At 51.3% G+C, this 15348-nt stretch overlaps 1 long non-coding RNA gene across 2 annotated transcripts in view; it reads left to right on the forward strand.

The window, feature by feature from the left end:
- Positions 1-15348, forward strand: part of LOC309621171 — a 132863-nt gene that overhangs the window by 102992 nt on the left and 14523 nt on the right. Inside the window, exon 4 of one of the 2 annotated variants that reach the window (XR_014239783.1) lies at positions 9410-12869. The exons of the other annotated variant lie outside the window; for it this stretch is intronic. This is a non-coding gene — a long non-coding RNA (uncharacterized lncRNA). Of the gene's footprint in view, positions 1-9409; positions 12870-15348 lie in introns of those variants that run through there. 2 annotated transcript variants of the gene reach the window in all.

Here is a 15348-nt window from a genome sequence, read left to right on the forward strand (position 1 = left end):
CAGATGTCCAAGGTCAGTATGTGCCACCTCAGAGCTCTTACACACCTAGCTTTTCTCAAGAGCCCTCTTTCCCTATGGCTCCTTTTTACAGAATCCTTCATGGAAATGTGTGTAGGGGGGTGTCGGGGGTACTGAGGTCATAGGAGACACGAAGCAGAGCCCAAGCTTTCCCATCCTCTTTCCCCCTTCCATCCTGCTCCTTCCTCTCCTTCTAGATCCCGTGGTCCCATTTCCCCTTCCCCTCTCACCCCCTCTCCTCCCTTCCTTCCCCTCTTGGACCCCTTACCCCACCTTCGTTTCCTCCTCCTTTCTCCCCTTTCACTTTCTTCCCTCCAGCTTTGCCTTCCCCCTCCCCCCTTCCTCTTCACCCCCCCCTTTGCCTGCCTTTCTCCTCCCCCTCCTCCTCCCCCACTGTCCTTTGCCATGCCTCCCTTCCTTTCCCTTCCCTTTCCACCTCCTCTTTCCCCTCCCCCTTTCCCTCTCACGCATCACCTTTCCCGTTCCTTTCCACCCTCTCTTATTTCCCCCTCCTTTTACTTCCCCTCCCCCCATTTCCACCCCCATCATCTTCCTATTCCCTTCCTTCCTTACCACGCCTTCACTCCCTCACCCCCTCCCCGCCCCCCTGCCTCCCAGAGGGCCGACACCCCCTCCCCAGCCCTTGCCCCTAGATGAGCCAAAGTCTGTCCCTCTCAGCCCAGGGCGGATTATCCAGACTAGCGTGCGAGGCACGCTCTGCACTGAAGGCAGCATCTCAGCTCTGGGCGCTCCCGCCCTCCCCCCGCCCGCTGGGGGAGGGGAGCAGGAAGGGAGGCCCTGGGCCTCCCTGAGTCCCGGGCCGGTGCTTGGCTCGCGGGGCACGCAGGGTTTCGAGCAGCCCGGGCCGACTCGGAGACGGTAGCTGGATCCGCCTCCGCATGGCAGTCTAGCTCGAGAGAGGGCGCAGGCAGGGAAGTGAGTGAAAGCGCGGCTGGAGGGGATCACTGTATCGTGACTCGGGGAGCAGCCTGCTGCCAGGCGGCGCCCCCCCCCCCCCCGCCAGAGAATGGACAAGCGAGGAGCACGCTGCGAATCCACGTGGCTGCAAGAAGCTAAAAGTAAACCGTGACGGTGGGTGCTCCGCGCATGGGCCCCGCGCTCCCCGCCCTTTGCATCAGCAGCAAAGCCCGAGTTGACCCGCCCTCCTCCCGAGAGGTGTTCCCAATGCTGGGCAGCTGGCCAAGGAGTGTAATCATTAAAGCCAATATTGAAAGAGCGCTTACCATGTATCTGGCGTTGTGCTAAGTCATCCCATTTTACAGATAAGGAAACGGAAGCATATTGAAATTAAGTCACACAGCCGGTAAGTTGCAGAATTCAAACACAGGAGGTCTGCCTCCAGAATCTGGATCCCTAAAGACAGCACTGACAGCCTCCCTGTGCTCAATCAAGATGCCCCAGAGGCTCAGAGAATGGATGAGAGAATGATCTGGAAACACTTTCTCAAGACAGCAGCCAGAGAGGCAGTCCCATTTCTCTAGGGAAGGTGGCCACAGAGCTGGGAGTTTCTCTCTACCCTTTCCCTGTGTGGATGGGCTGCATGCCTGTGGCTCCCTGTGGCTCTGGTCCTCCTGATGGTTCTGGCCAAACCTCAAGCCATCGGAAAACTGTTTCCCCAGGGGCAGGAAAAAACTGTGCATTTCTTCTCTCCTTGGAGCTTGTCCTGGGACCCCCTCACACCACTGCCTTAACCTTATACGCTGCCCTCCCCAGCGCTCCATCCCTGTGGGTGACAGTGTAACCTGCAACCCCTGCCACTCTTCCCACCATCGCCGGGGTGACTGGACATCTGGAATGAGTCACGAGGGGCACGGCTTTGCCATAAAGGAAGGCAGCGCATCACCATGTGTCCTACATCGTCCCCTATGAATGGGGCCCAGAACTGACACCCTCCAAGATTCCTTCTCATTTAGGCGCCGTGATAATAGCAGCCATTTGTTGAAGCTTCTCTCTGTTCCAGGCTCCTTATAAACATTATTGCTCCTCCTCCGAGCACCTCTGAAAGACAAGTGTCATTATCCCCGCTTTAGAGGTAGGAAAACTGAGACTTGGAGAGGTTAAGTGACCTCCTGGCCAAAGGTCCCGGCAGGAAGTCTCCTGACTCCCAAACCTCTCCTTTCCCCACATCGTGTCTCCCTGCTGGGGTCAGAGAAGAGCTCTGAGGTCAGCCTCCAAGCACCTCCCACTCCAATTTGTCAACCCTCGGCAGGGCCACTGTGTCTCCCACAGCCCTCCTCCCCGCTCCTCCCACCTCTCCCGCTCCCTCTCCTTCCTTTCTTCTTCTAATTTTCCAAAAGTTCAATTTCCATCTGCCCTTAGTTGGGGTGCCCAACTAAGGACAGGAATGGGACCATTCCCTCTGCTCAAAGGGGGAGCAATTGGAATGGCAGGGGGAATGGTCCCATTCCTTTCCCTCCATCATCTCTCTCAGTCCTGACAGTTACCCAGTTGTAATAGGATTCACATCTAAAGCTGGAGGTATCACAGGGCTGAGGGCACCACCAGCACATGCGTGAGAGTGAGTGTGCCTGAGTGTGCGGGAGAGCGTGTCTGGAGTGGGTGTGTGCCTGCACGCCCAGCAGTATCTGTAACAGGGAGCAGAGTAGATTTGAGCAGATCAGGAAAGGACTTTTCCTGCAGGTTCGTCCGGCACTCAGTTTTCATGGCGATGCAGGTAGCTGAAAGCTGGAGCCGGAGAGCTGGGTGGCTGAGGGCTGTGCACACCCCAGCTTCATGGGGCCCATCTTCCAGTTGCCCGCAGAGCTGAGAAGCAAGGCTCTGGGTTGCCTTTACAATGGAATTGTGTTTTGTTTGCTTGGAGTGTCCGAAGGGGCCCAAGCCAGAAAGGAAGGCTGGGACTGGGAAACCTCATGGCAGTTCTGGGTAGGAGGAGGGAGAGGGAGGACTCCTGAAGAAGATCAGACTTCCCCACCCCTAACCAGGGCAGATGCCTTTGACTTCTGGGACCTCAGCGGCGGGGAAGTGTGTTGAGAGGATATACAGCGGCAGCTTAAGCTCTGCAGGAAGACTTTGGCTGGGACCTCCCAGCCCATTGCCTCAGCATGGAACTAAGGGAGGAAGGAGAAGCAGGAGTGGCCGCTTATCTTGTCGTAGGAGGACCCAGATTGCATAAGCGCTTGTTCCCAGAGGCCTTGGGAAACCTCTCTGTGTGGTCCAACGCCTCACCCCCACCCCCCTGTCCCTGCCAACCGAGCTGGACCTCGCTGCATTCTCATTACGAGGGCTGCCATCTGCAATGCAGGCAAGGGCGAGGTGCTTCCTCTCCCGCTGGTGTGCTGAGAAATTAGGTCCAGGGGCACATCAATCTCTTTCACAGCACAGTTATGTGCTAAGAACAGATAGCTTCTGATAGGGAACCCACCAGCAAGTGGCAAAACACCTCTCTCAGATGCAGTCTTGGGTATTGTAGACACGTGCTTCCAGAAGGCAGAGACTGAGGCCTAATCCCAGCAGACGTGCGTCTCCATCCCTTCATCTTCGCTCTGCTCTGGCACACACACTGGAGTTATTAGGGGGAGTGTCGATATAATGATAAGGCCACTGAGTGGCCTCTGTGTGTCCCATGGCCAGGAAGAGAGGAAAGCTGGGGACATCCGTGTTTCAGATTTCTGAACATACCCTGGGAGCTGGAGCGACCCTGGAGCTTCCCATGCCCGGGGCCCAGCAGAATTTCTGGACACCAGAGCGCTTCCTGAGTCTTTGTCCCATTCCGATCTGACCTGTGTGGGCAAGATTTGCTAGAAGGAAAGCTTTTGCTGCCCCCCACTCAGAGTTTTCTTTCAGGCAGTGCCTCCCCACCCCCATTTACAGGAAAGATGAGGGATGGAGTCTTAGAGAAAAGTGCTCCCTGCGTCCATCCTCCCCTCTCATCCAAGACCGTGTCCCTCCAAGAAGGCTGAGTCAGCCTGGCCAAGGCCCGCCTGCTTGAGGCCCCTGCTGACTCCAGCTTCTGAGTGGATTTATATTGAAATTCAAATGAGATCGAGGTTATCCAGGGTGAATGAGGCTGCTCCTCATCCCTCCTTTCTCTGGAGGGGGCTGCAGACCGTAGATCTTAACCTTCTTCAAGAATTGTTTTTGAAAGCAGAGTTAGACAGGATGGAGTAGATACAGGCCAGGGTAGGAGGGGGAGAGGCCCTTGTGGTCCATTCAAGCCCTGTGGTTGCAATTCCTTAGCTAAAAAGAATAGGAACAGGGCACTTCCGATCCTCATCGAAACACCTGTGTGCCCTTGAGATCTTCAGGAGGCTTCTGGAGCGAGCTCACCATTGCTGTGCACGCAGGCATAGGCTGGGTGTGAACCCCAGGCCCATTGCAGTCATCAGATGGGGAATTGAACTCAGCACAGTGGGAAGGGCATATGCTTCATGGCCTCTGCTGGCTGAGACTGCTGTTTTCATTTTCAGCTGCACGTTTTCTTTTACCACCTGAAGCAGTAGCCGGTCTCTGGGTTCTTCCTGAGCAGACAGAATGCAGTCTGACGACCCCGGGAGCATCCATGCAGAAGCACACTGGCCAGGACTAAAAGCCTAGTGCCTTCTGCCCTGGAGTCGGCCCCATTTCCTGAGACCCCGGGCAGGCCCAGCCCGCAGGCAGTGCTGCGGAAGTCTGGCCTCCAGTCTGCGGGATTCCAGCAAGGTGCCATTTCCATATTCTCTGGCAATAACTAATTAGCGATTATAAAGCTCTTTGAAATATGAAGTGCTGCATGATAATACCTGTAATGAGCCTGATTCTTTCCCTCTTGCATGCGAGGCGGGGGAGTAGGTTTAACACCCATTAGGGGGAGTTGGGCTGCAAGGCAGCTTCTTCCCCAAGGGGCATGAGAGTCCTGGTCTGATCAAGTGGTCCTGGGGAGGGGGCCTGGGAGAGCAGCCCACTGGCAAAGCAGCACTTTGATGCCCGCCCTCCTCCAATCTTCTAACCGCCCCCATCAGCTGCTTACCAGCTTCCGAATTACCCTCTGCTGGGTGGGAGAAGGAGCGGGGCAGTGAGGATGGTGGATGGAAAGGGGAGAAGAGAAAGGTGGAGTCGGGGCAAGGAGAATGAGTTGGGCTCGTGATCTCCTTAATGTGACTTGGAATTTCATATTAATATATCACCTCAGAAAAAAATTAATGAGAAACATGAAGAAAATAGGATAATGAATATGATAATATATGGGGAGTGCTTTGGGCTTCTTGGAACAAAGGTACAAGGAATTATTGCTGTGATTTTCTCATGATGCATATATATTTTTATTAAACTCTAAAAAAAATGCCAGCAGATTCACTTCTTTGCAAGGTACTAATGCCCCGCAGAGGAGTCGTTCTTCAGTTAGTTTCCTGAGCCTCTGCCCACCCCTTGGCTTTTGCTGCGCTTCTGGAGACTTCCAGCTTAAGGGATGCGGAGTGTAGATTAGAATAGTCAGTGGCTTTGCCCGGAGTGTCTGGTGCACACGTGCCTGGAGAGATGGCTTTCTGAGCAAGTGGGGCTCAGGAGGGCTGGGGGCTGGGATGGAGGGGAATTGAATGCAAAACAGAAATAGAAGTCAGGGTTCTGGCTGCATGAAAACTTGGGGAAAGAGCAACTTACTTGTGTTCAGTCTCCTGGCCGCCCTGCCCAAGGGTCCACTCAGGCCAGACTTCTTTTTAAAGATTCAAGCATCATTAAATATAAGTTCTCAGTTGGAAGGGAACTTTGTGGGGCTACCTTGGCAAGGGACTACAGAGACTAGAATGAAGATGAGACCATCACAATTTCTACTTCTCGCGTCCCTATACCAGCGGTTCTCACTACACAGTCCCCAGGCAGCAGCCTCAACATCACCCGGAACTTGTCAGAAATGCACGTCCGTAGCCCCCACCCCAGACCCAGTGAATCAGAAATTCTGGGTGTGAGGCCCAGCAATCTGTGTTTTAACAAGTCCTTCAACACACTCAAGTTGGAGAACCCGGACTCGGGAATGAGTTCTGCTCCAGGAAAAAAAAAAGGGATGGGGTGGGCGGTGCCCTTGGTAAAAGTGCATTAACTATGTGCAAAAGCTAAGTTAAGTGATAGGAAGGTCTGGAGACTTGAGTGTCACAGGTTGGATGTCCCACAAAGCTGACTCTGAGATCGAGTTTAACAAGTGGAATGTCTACTAGGGAATGCCCTTTTTATAAAAAACTTTTTATTTTATATTGGGGTATAGCCCATTAACATCCATTAACATCCATTCTCCCCCAAACTACCCTCCCATCTAGGCTGCCACATAACACTGAGCAGAGTTCTCTGTGCTACACAGTAGTAGGTCCTTGTTGGTTATCCATCTTAAATACAGCAGTGTGTACATGTCGATCCCAAACTCCCTAACTATCCCTTCTCCCTACCCTTCCCCCTGGGTAACCATAAGTTTGTTTTCTACATCTGTGACTCTACTTCTGTTCTGTAAATAAGTTCATTTGTGCCCCCTGTTTTTTTAAGATTCCACATATGAGCAATATCATATGATAGCTATCTTTCTCTGTCTGACTTACTTCACTCAGTATGACAATCTCTAGGTCCATCCATGTTGCTGCAAATGGCACAGTTTTGTTCCTTTTTATGGCTGAGTAATATTCCATTGCATATATATATGTATATACCACATCTTCTTCATCCATTCCTCTGTCGATGGACATTTAGGTTGCTTCCATGTCATGGCTATTGTTAACAGCGCTTCAATGAACATTGGGGCGCATGTATCCTTTTGGACCACGTTTTTCTCCAGATATATGCCCAGGAGTGGGACTGCAGGGTCATATGGTAGCTCTAGTTTTAGTTTTTTAAGGAACCTCCATACTGTTCTACATAGTGGCTGTACCAATTTACATTCTACTAGGGAATGCCCTTGAGATCGGTACCTACGGTGGGGATGGGAGGGTGGGGGGAGGAAGCGGGAGAGGGCAGGAGGAGAAGTTGAGTTGTGATCCATGCCTGGGGACAGCCTTAGTGGTCCCACGGGGAGCTCTGGAGCTTGGATGGCCCGCCAGTGATGCAATGAGTTGAAGTAAGATGGCTAGACCTTTATATCCCATGTCAGACAGTCACTGAGTGTGGGTTGCTCTGGGAGTGGCGTGCTCTTGGCCTAGGCTGAGGCTGTCCCTGAAGGTTCCACCACTGACCAGCTGGGCGACCTTGGCCGAATTTCTCTCTGCCTCTCTGAGCCTGTTTCTCAGTAGGAGTTGCTGAGTATTAGATGTAGCTATTCAGAAAGGACCTAGGAAATTGTAAATGCTTTCATTCATTCAATAAATATTTCTTGAGGGCCAACTATATGTCAGGCTAGGAATGCCCTCCTCCCTGACCTTACAGAATTGAGAATCTCATGGAGGGGGGTGGATCAGAAGTCCATAAACACACAAATATTTGACTACAAATTGTGGTGTTACCACACTTTGGAACAGAACAGGCTGTCAAAGAAGATACAAAGGGACCTAATTTAGATGGGGGATGGTGAGGCGGTGCTCTCTCCAGATGCTACATTAAGTGGAAGAATGAAGGATGAGGAGTTTTCTAGGGGTGGAGGGTGTGGAGGTCATTTCCAGCCAAAGGAACAGCAGATGCAAAGGGCCTGAGGCAGGAAGGGGCTTGGCTTGTTAAGGAGGGCAAGGATAGAAGGAGCTGGATGCAGAGCCCTGAGGGCTGTGCTAAGGAGTTTGGGTTTTCTGCCTAGTGAAGCAGGAAGCCATCGGGAAGGTTTAAGTAGGGGAGCGACAATGACAGTGACTGCTCTGGCTGCTATGTGGAGAGCAGATCGTAGAGGCAGGAGTGAGAACAGTTAGGGACAATGGCTAAGTCCTGGTGAGATGATGGTGTCTGGGACTGGGTGGTATCATGGAGGTGGAGAGCTGTGGGCAGGTTCCAGACACACTCTGGAGGGAGCGCTGAAGGGACTTGGTGGTGGTTTGGAAGTGAGGGGTGAAGGAGAGGAAGATGTCAGCTCCGGTTCCTTGGTTTCTGGCTCGAGCGGCTGAGTGGAGGCTAAATGCCTGTTGAACTGAATCGAGGAGGTTCTGAGGCAGCTCAGGGGCTGTTGCAATACAGGCAGCATGGAATTCGGATGGCTAACAGGAAGGAGCCCACTAATGCACAGTGAGAAGGAAAAGGAGAAGAAGAAGGAGGAGGAAGAGGAGAAGGAAGAAAAGCAGATGATGTAGCAAGTCATCAACACCTAATATTCATTGAGTACTTGCCACCGGCTATGTGCTATTCTAAGCACTTTATTATCTTACTATTCTTGACAGCTATTCTATGAAGCCTATAAAATTATTATCCTCATTTTACATACAAGGAAAAGAGGGCCAGAGAGGTTATGTAACTTGCCTGAGGTCACACAGCCAGGAAGTAGTGCAGCCAGGCTTTGAACCAGGCAATGCAGCTTCTGGAGCCTGAGCTTGAACACCCTATACCTTCATGCCCCTCACAATGCCAGCTGCTGCTCAGCAGGCATCCACATGGACCCCGTGAGCCATCTCACATACCTTGTCTCTGTCCTTCCACAACCCTCATTTCACCACTGAGAAACCTGAAGGCTCAGAGGTTCGATAACTTGCCCAAGGTCACTCAACTTGAAAAGGGCTGAACCAGGGTTCAAACTCTAATCTGTCTGACTTCAAAGGCCCTGCTGTAACCACAATACTGCACCTTTCCCCAGAGGCATTCAGACCCTCTTCAAGAGGAAAGAGACAAAATAAGTTTGTTATATTTCATTCTAATGGCCAGCTTTCATGCCTGTGATAGCACAGAGACACACTGGCTGTCTTCCCCCTCCTATTCCTTGATAAGCTCTCAGAATTTCCTTGGAGCTCAAGTCTTCATCCCTCGTCCGTCTATCCATCCTTCAATGCATCCAGCCAGCCTTCCTTGACACGCAGCCATGTGCTTAGTTCTGTTCTAGGTCCCATGGTGCATCCAAAATGAATATAACACAGTGTCCCTGACCTTGGGAATTTTACCATCTAGTTGGAGAATAATAAGAACCATTTGTGTAGATCTTTTTGGTATCCCAAACAACTTCCCCTATTTGTACCATTAATTCTTATCATGTTTGGCATGATCCCTTCACGGATGAGGAGACTGAATTCTGCCAACAACCACATGAGCTTGGAAGAGGATCCCAAACCCCAGATAGGAAGGCAATCTGGCTGACACCCCTGATTGCAGCCTTACAAGATTCAGCAGAGGACCGAGCCAAGCTGTGCTCTAGCTCCTGACCCATAGGAATGGTAAAATTGTACATGATGGCGAGCCACTAAGTGTGTGGAAAATTCGTCTAAATGGCCAAACAATATATCCCATCCCACACTCTCCCCTACAACTGTGACTTTAACATGTCTCCCATCAATAGGCGGAGTCTAATTCCCCTCACCTTGAGTCCAGATGGGTTTGTGACTACTTTGACGACAGAGGACCATGGAAGTGACACTGATTTTCACGACTGGGTCATAAAAGGCAATGCAGCATCCACCTTGTCACTGGATCACTTGCTCTTGGAGCCCTGAGCTGCCATGTAAGAAGTCTGACTATGCTGAGGCCGCCATGTTGTGAGGAAGCCCAGGCTCTACACGTGAGAGAGAACGAAGTTTCCAGCGACCCCAGCCTCCAGGCATTGACTCACTCCCAGCCCTCTAGTCTTTCCAACTGAGGTTCTAGATATCAGGGAGCAGAGACAAGCTATCCCCACTGTGCCCTAACCAAATTCCTCACCCACTGAATCCATGAAGGTAAGAAAATTGTTGTTGTTTTACATTACTAAGTTTGGGGGCAGTTTGTTACACAATACTAGCGATCAGAAAACAGGCCAAACCCCAAATCCGTGAGGTGGGAAAGGAAACTTTGCCTACTCCAATGTGCAGATTCACATGGCAAAGGGCATACATGTGTAATTTTCAAATAGCAAGGGCCTGAAGGTTTGGGAGCAATACCATGATCTATCAGACAGCCTTGTATCCAATTATATTAAGGATTCAGCTGAGGCCCAGAGAAGGTTCGTGCTTTGTTCATAATCACACAGCATCAGCATCAAGGCTTCAGAGCCAGCCCTGGTGGGCATCTAGGGCTATCCATATCTGTGTGTTTGCCACACCCAGAGCTGGAACTGGTTGAATAAACTTGACCTGAGAATGACCTTCCCAGTGAAAGAGGAACCCAGTGAATGTACCCTGAATGATTTCCTTAGCTTTTAAAAGCCTGGGCTGGTACCTGTTGTAAATGGTTGTGCAGTATTGATATTTATTGGATTTTGCGCCCTGTGAGTCGGTTTTGTGCCTGCACACCAGTGATGGGTCACCTTTTTTTTTTTTTTTAAGATTATAAATGTAACATGCAAAAATCATATTTGTTACACTTATACATATTTATATCATACATTTGCAGTATATAGAGGCACTCAGAATATATATTATTTATAAGCATTGCTGCATCTCAGGTTTGTTAGAAAGGCTCAGAATGAGAGTGTGTTTGTAAAGTGCTCCAGGGTCCTCTGGGATGAGGGCAGCTATGTAAGTGTAAGTCATTATCATTAAACTAAACTGCCTTCTCCGATTACTGACAGCACCAAAGAGGTTCTCCCAACTCCCCGGCCCCTGCACACGGCCTGGTAATGCTGGGGTAATATAAAGATAATATTACTGTAATAAGTGCCTTGCAGCAGTTACACTTTTATTAGCAGCGGCCATATTGTAAGGAAGGGAGAGGCCCCCAGAAGTTAGCCAAAGGGTTGGTGAGGAAGGCAGAACACTCAGAAAGGCAAGCAGAATTCTGGGTCCAAGCTAAGTGCGGGGCCGTGTAGCATGAGGTAAAATGGTCGCTCCTCATCCCCACCCACAGAGCTGATTTTCAATTTCAGTTGATCCTCAAATAGGCTGTTGAGTCCAGCTAAATGGGGTACTGGGTGGTGTGTAATTGATACAGGGGGGCTCCTGGAATTCTAGCCCCAGGGACACCCTACTGCATTTTAAGTGGCCTCCAAACTGAGGGGAGGCCCCAAATTGACGGCAGAAGCCCTCACTTTGATTGGGGTGTAATGGAGAGGGCCACAAAGCCATGGACTTCCCAGAATGAAATTAATCTCCATGGCTGATGGCTTCATTGGTTGCCCCCAAGTAACCTATGATCGAGCATAAAAGTTAGAAGGAGCTTCTGAATGGTTCTTGTATTTTACAATGGGCCCCTTTCCTCTTAGAGTTGCATCTATGTTACACTTGCTGCAGGTTGCATAGATCTTCCGGCCATATACTTGTGATGTGGAGAAACCTGTTATTTATAGATCTTGTGTCTCAGGGTGTTGGGAAATCTAAGAGTTACATCCACCGTCTCATTTGACCTTTCTAACATCTCTGTGAAGCCAGCCTTAGCTATCACCCCCATTTTATAGATATGGAAACTGAGGTCCAGAAGGGTTGAGTGAGTGGACCAAGGTGTTATGTCAGGAAGAGTCAGAACTGGAATTCAGGAATTTTGGCCTGAGGTCAGCAGCCCATTCCTTCGGGCTGTCCTGTCAAGGGAGGATTTGTACAGCAAAAGGGGACCTACCTTCTACAATTTTGCTTTGAAGGAGACAAAATCAGGAGGCAGAGGTCCAAGGTACTGGTTATCTATCACTGCATAACAAACCACCCCAAACTTAATGGGGTAACACAGCAGCAGCCATTTTATCATTACCCCTCGTGGTTCTGGGGTGACTGGGCTTAGGCAAGGCAGCCTCTCCAGCCGCTGCAGTCAGATGGCTGGAGGAGGGGACGTCTTGAAGGCTTCTTCTCTCAGATGTATGCTGCTTGGGTTGGGAAGACCCCAACAGCTGGGGGCTGGCACAGCCGGGCTCCTGCTCTCTCTGTGTGGTCTCTCCACCTGGTCCCTCCAGCATGACGACTTTGGGACAGCTGGATCTCTTCCGTGGCCGCTCAGGGTACCCAAGGTGGCTGTCCTTCAAGAGAGAGCCAGGTGGAAGGTGTATGGCCTTTTATCATCGAGCCTTGGAAATCACCCAGCATCACTTTTGGTTACTTTTCGAACTCTTTGTTAGACGTGAGTCATGAAAGCCAGCCCACCCTCAAGGGGAGGGCGTGAGGCTCCACCCTGCCCTGGGGGGACTGTTGCAGACTTTGGAGGCCTCTTTTAAAACCACCACAGTGTTGTTCAGACCACTGCTCCTTGAGGCTCCTTTCAGGACCCCCAAGCAGGACTCAGGCAGGGGTTAACCGCCCACCTCCCAACCTTTCCTCCCACCTGCCTCCAAACCGGCCAAACTGCCCTCAGCTCCAGCATGATCTGATGAGGCCACCCGGGCACTGTCTGCTTGTGTGTTGATGATGTCAAAAGGCACAGCCGGGCCAGGCTCCCAGGGGCGACCCGTGTCGTGGTTAAGGAACCACAGCGACCCATCATCAAAAGCCCCTGGGCCAGAGCTGCTGAGAAGGTGTGTTTGCCTTTTGGCTGAGATGCTTTAAAACCCCAGCGACTCGGTTTCATTTTGAACCTGACAGATAAAAGGCCGACTTTGACTGAGAATATTAACTTTCTGGCTCCCGCCCAAGAAAGCTGAACAGATGAGGAAATAATATAAAATAAAAGGCGTCTGCAAACACTGATTGTCGGCTGCTTTCCATAAAATACGCCCACTGTTATGTGTAGCACTCTCCGAGTCTTTCATTTCTTGGCCCCCTCCCTCTTTTTCGCTCCCGGTACCAAAGGAACTGCCTTCTTTTATTTAGAAAAAAAAAAAAACAGACAGAGAGGAAAGGGTGCATGTGCTAAAAACAGCCCCTCGTTCCTCTCCTGGAGGCGCCAAGCAGGTGCGCCCACAGGCTAACGCTTCTGGCTCCTTGAGCTTCTGGCTCCTTGATGAGGATCGTGGGCGGTCCCTGGACCAGCCCCACACGAACCTGGGTTCTGAGGCCCAGGAAGAAGGCTGTTCCTCAGGACCAGCCCCTCCCTGGGCCTCTACCTGCAGCTGCTTTCAGGCGGCCAGGGGAGCAACTTCTAGCTGTGAGGTCTCCTGCAGGCAGCGCAGAGGTCCTGGAAAGTTCTCCTGCAGCCGCTCCTGGACTGCCCTCGTGGACTGCCCGTGACTGGCCCTCTGGGAAGAGAGGGGAGGGATGCTGAGAGCAGAGGCTTCGGGAAGTGTTCTACATGGCACCTCTCCAGTCCCCACTCTGTGGCTGCTGCTGTCTCTGTGGTTGCCCCTTAACTGGGGGCATGAGGCCTGGACTGGGAGGGACTGCACTTGTCATGCCTTGACCTGAAACTTTAGAAAATCGGATGATTCATGTACTGGGTTGGCCAAAAAGTTCGTTTGGGTTTTCCCACAAGATGTTATGGGAAAACCTGAACGAACTTTTTGGCCAACCCAATATTAGTTTGCTCTGGCTGCTGTAACAAAGTAACCCACGCTGGGGGGCTTAAACCACAGAAATGTACTGTCTCACTGTTCCAGAGGCAGGAAGTCTGAGATCAAGGTGTGGGCAGGCTTGGTTCCTTCTGAGGGAAGGATCTGTTCCAGGCCTCTCTCCTTGGCCTGTAGATGGCTGTCGTCTCCCTGTGTCTTCACATGGTCTTCCCTCTGTGCCATCTGTGTCCCAACTTCCTCATCTTCTAAGGGCAGTTGTATTGGATTTGGGCCCACCCTAAGGACCTCATTTTATCTTAATCACTTCTATAAAGACTCTGTCTCCAAATGTAGCCACTTTCTGACGTCCTGAGGATTAGGGCTTCAACATATGAATTTGCAGAGGACACAATTCAGCCCATAACAACTCTGAAGCCTAAAAAGAAGAGTTACAACTGGCGGTGGCCCTCAGCTGTGTTTCAGAGCAGCAGTCTAGGCACAGCACGCTACTTGATGGACACCCCACACCATTCATCACCCCGCTTTGGCCTGTCACCTCTGCTGTTTGTCTACCTTCCCCGCCTGGATCCGTGGAGGCCCAGACCTTGCAGGCAGACAGCCAAGGGGCTACTTGCAAAGCAGGATACTTGAGGGCATCAACTCCCTGCACTGCCACCCTGCCCACCGCACAGTGGGCCTGGTTCACAAGGGAAGCCCTCTTGGCTGTCTAGAAAGGTCAGATCAGTAAGGGCAGCAAGAACGAGAAGGTGGCTGTCAGCCTGGAGCACCTCCCACGCGTGGTCAGAGCAACAGACAAACTGCCGCCAACTCGAGCTGGGATACTGGGTGCGTCACCATAGTTCTCCACACCTAATTTTTTTCATCTATAAAATGAAGAAAAGGCAATCTGTCCATTTGTGATCTGAAACCCTACTGAGTGGGTCCAGCCTACGAGAGTCTGGCTGGCTTCATGAGGTCCAGCAATCCAGTGGGTCACCTGACATGAGGGTGGCTCTTCTTCCACAGACCTCAGGGGGAAAGGCCAGACGTTCCCATGAAGCCAAGACAGTGACCCTCTGCTTGCCTCACCCATTACAGGCATACACTCCCGAGTCTTGGCCATCCAGGGGCTCAAAGCAGTTGTGAGACCTCTGAGTCAGCCTTCCAGTGAGCAGAATGGAGGGGAAATATAATCGCTCCAAGAGCAGTCTTCTTGAACTTTTTTTTTTTTACTGCAACAGTAAGAAATTCTCATCACAACCCCTAACACACACACACACACACCACAACCTGTACCTTCAAATTATGTCCAGAACCGACCACTTTTCCCCACCATCACTGCTTCCACTTTGGTCCAGGCCACCATCATCTGTCACCAGGTTTATCTGAGAAGCCTCCTAACTGGTTTCCCTGCTTCCTCCTCCCCGCACTCCATCACCCGGTTCAGTCATTTCTCAACCCGGCAGTAAGAATGAGTCTATTAAAAGGTTAAGTCAGATTGTGTCACTCTCTGGCTCAAAACCCTCTCATGGCACAACTCAGAGGAAAGTCCAAGTCCTCCCAGGGACCGACCAGGTCCCTTGCCACCTCTGTCCTCACCTCCTCTTCTTGCCCTCACTCCCCGTGCTCCAGCCATACTGACCTTCTCGTTCCTCACACATGCCAGGGCCTTCCTGATTCCTCTGCTGAGGACCCTTTTCTCCACTTTGTTGGCTGTTTCTGAAAAGGCTATGGTCGGTGGGAAGGGTCTCCAACTGTCTTCTCAGGAGCCAAGGGGAGAGTTAAAGTCCCTTCAGTTCAGGATTCCCCGTGCCCACCTCTGCCCTACCCACAGAATGCTGAAAAGGGCCAGTGCCTGCTCCTTGCAACTTCATTAAAAATCAGTTGGCCATGCTGCTATGAGTTTATTTCTAGATGCTCCATTCGGTTTCGTTGATCTATGTGTCTATCCTTTGCCAATA

Source organism: Balaenoptera borealis (genome assembly GCF_965194805.1).
Source record: "Balaenoptera borealis genome assembly, chromosome: X".
Lineage (NCBI taxonomy): Eukaryota > Metazoa > Chordata > Mammalia > Artiodactyla > Balaenopteridae > Balaenoptera > Balaenoptera borealis.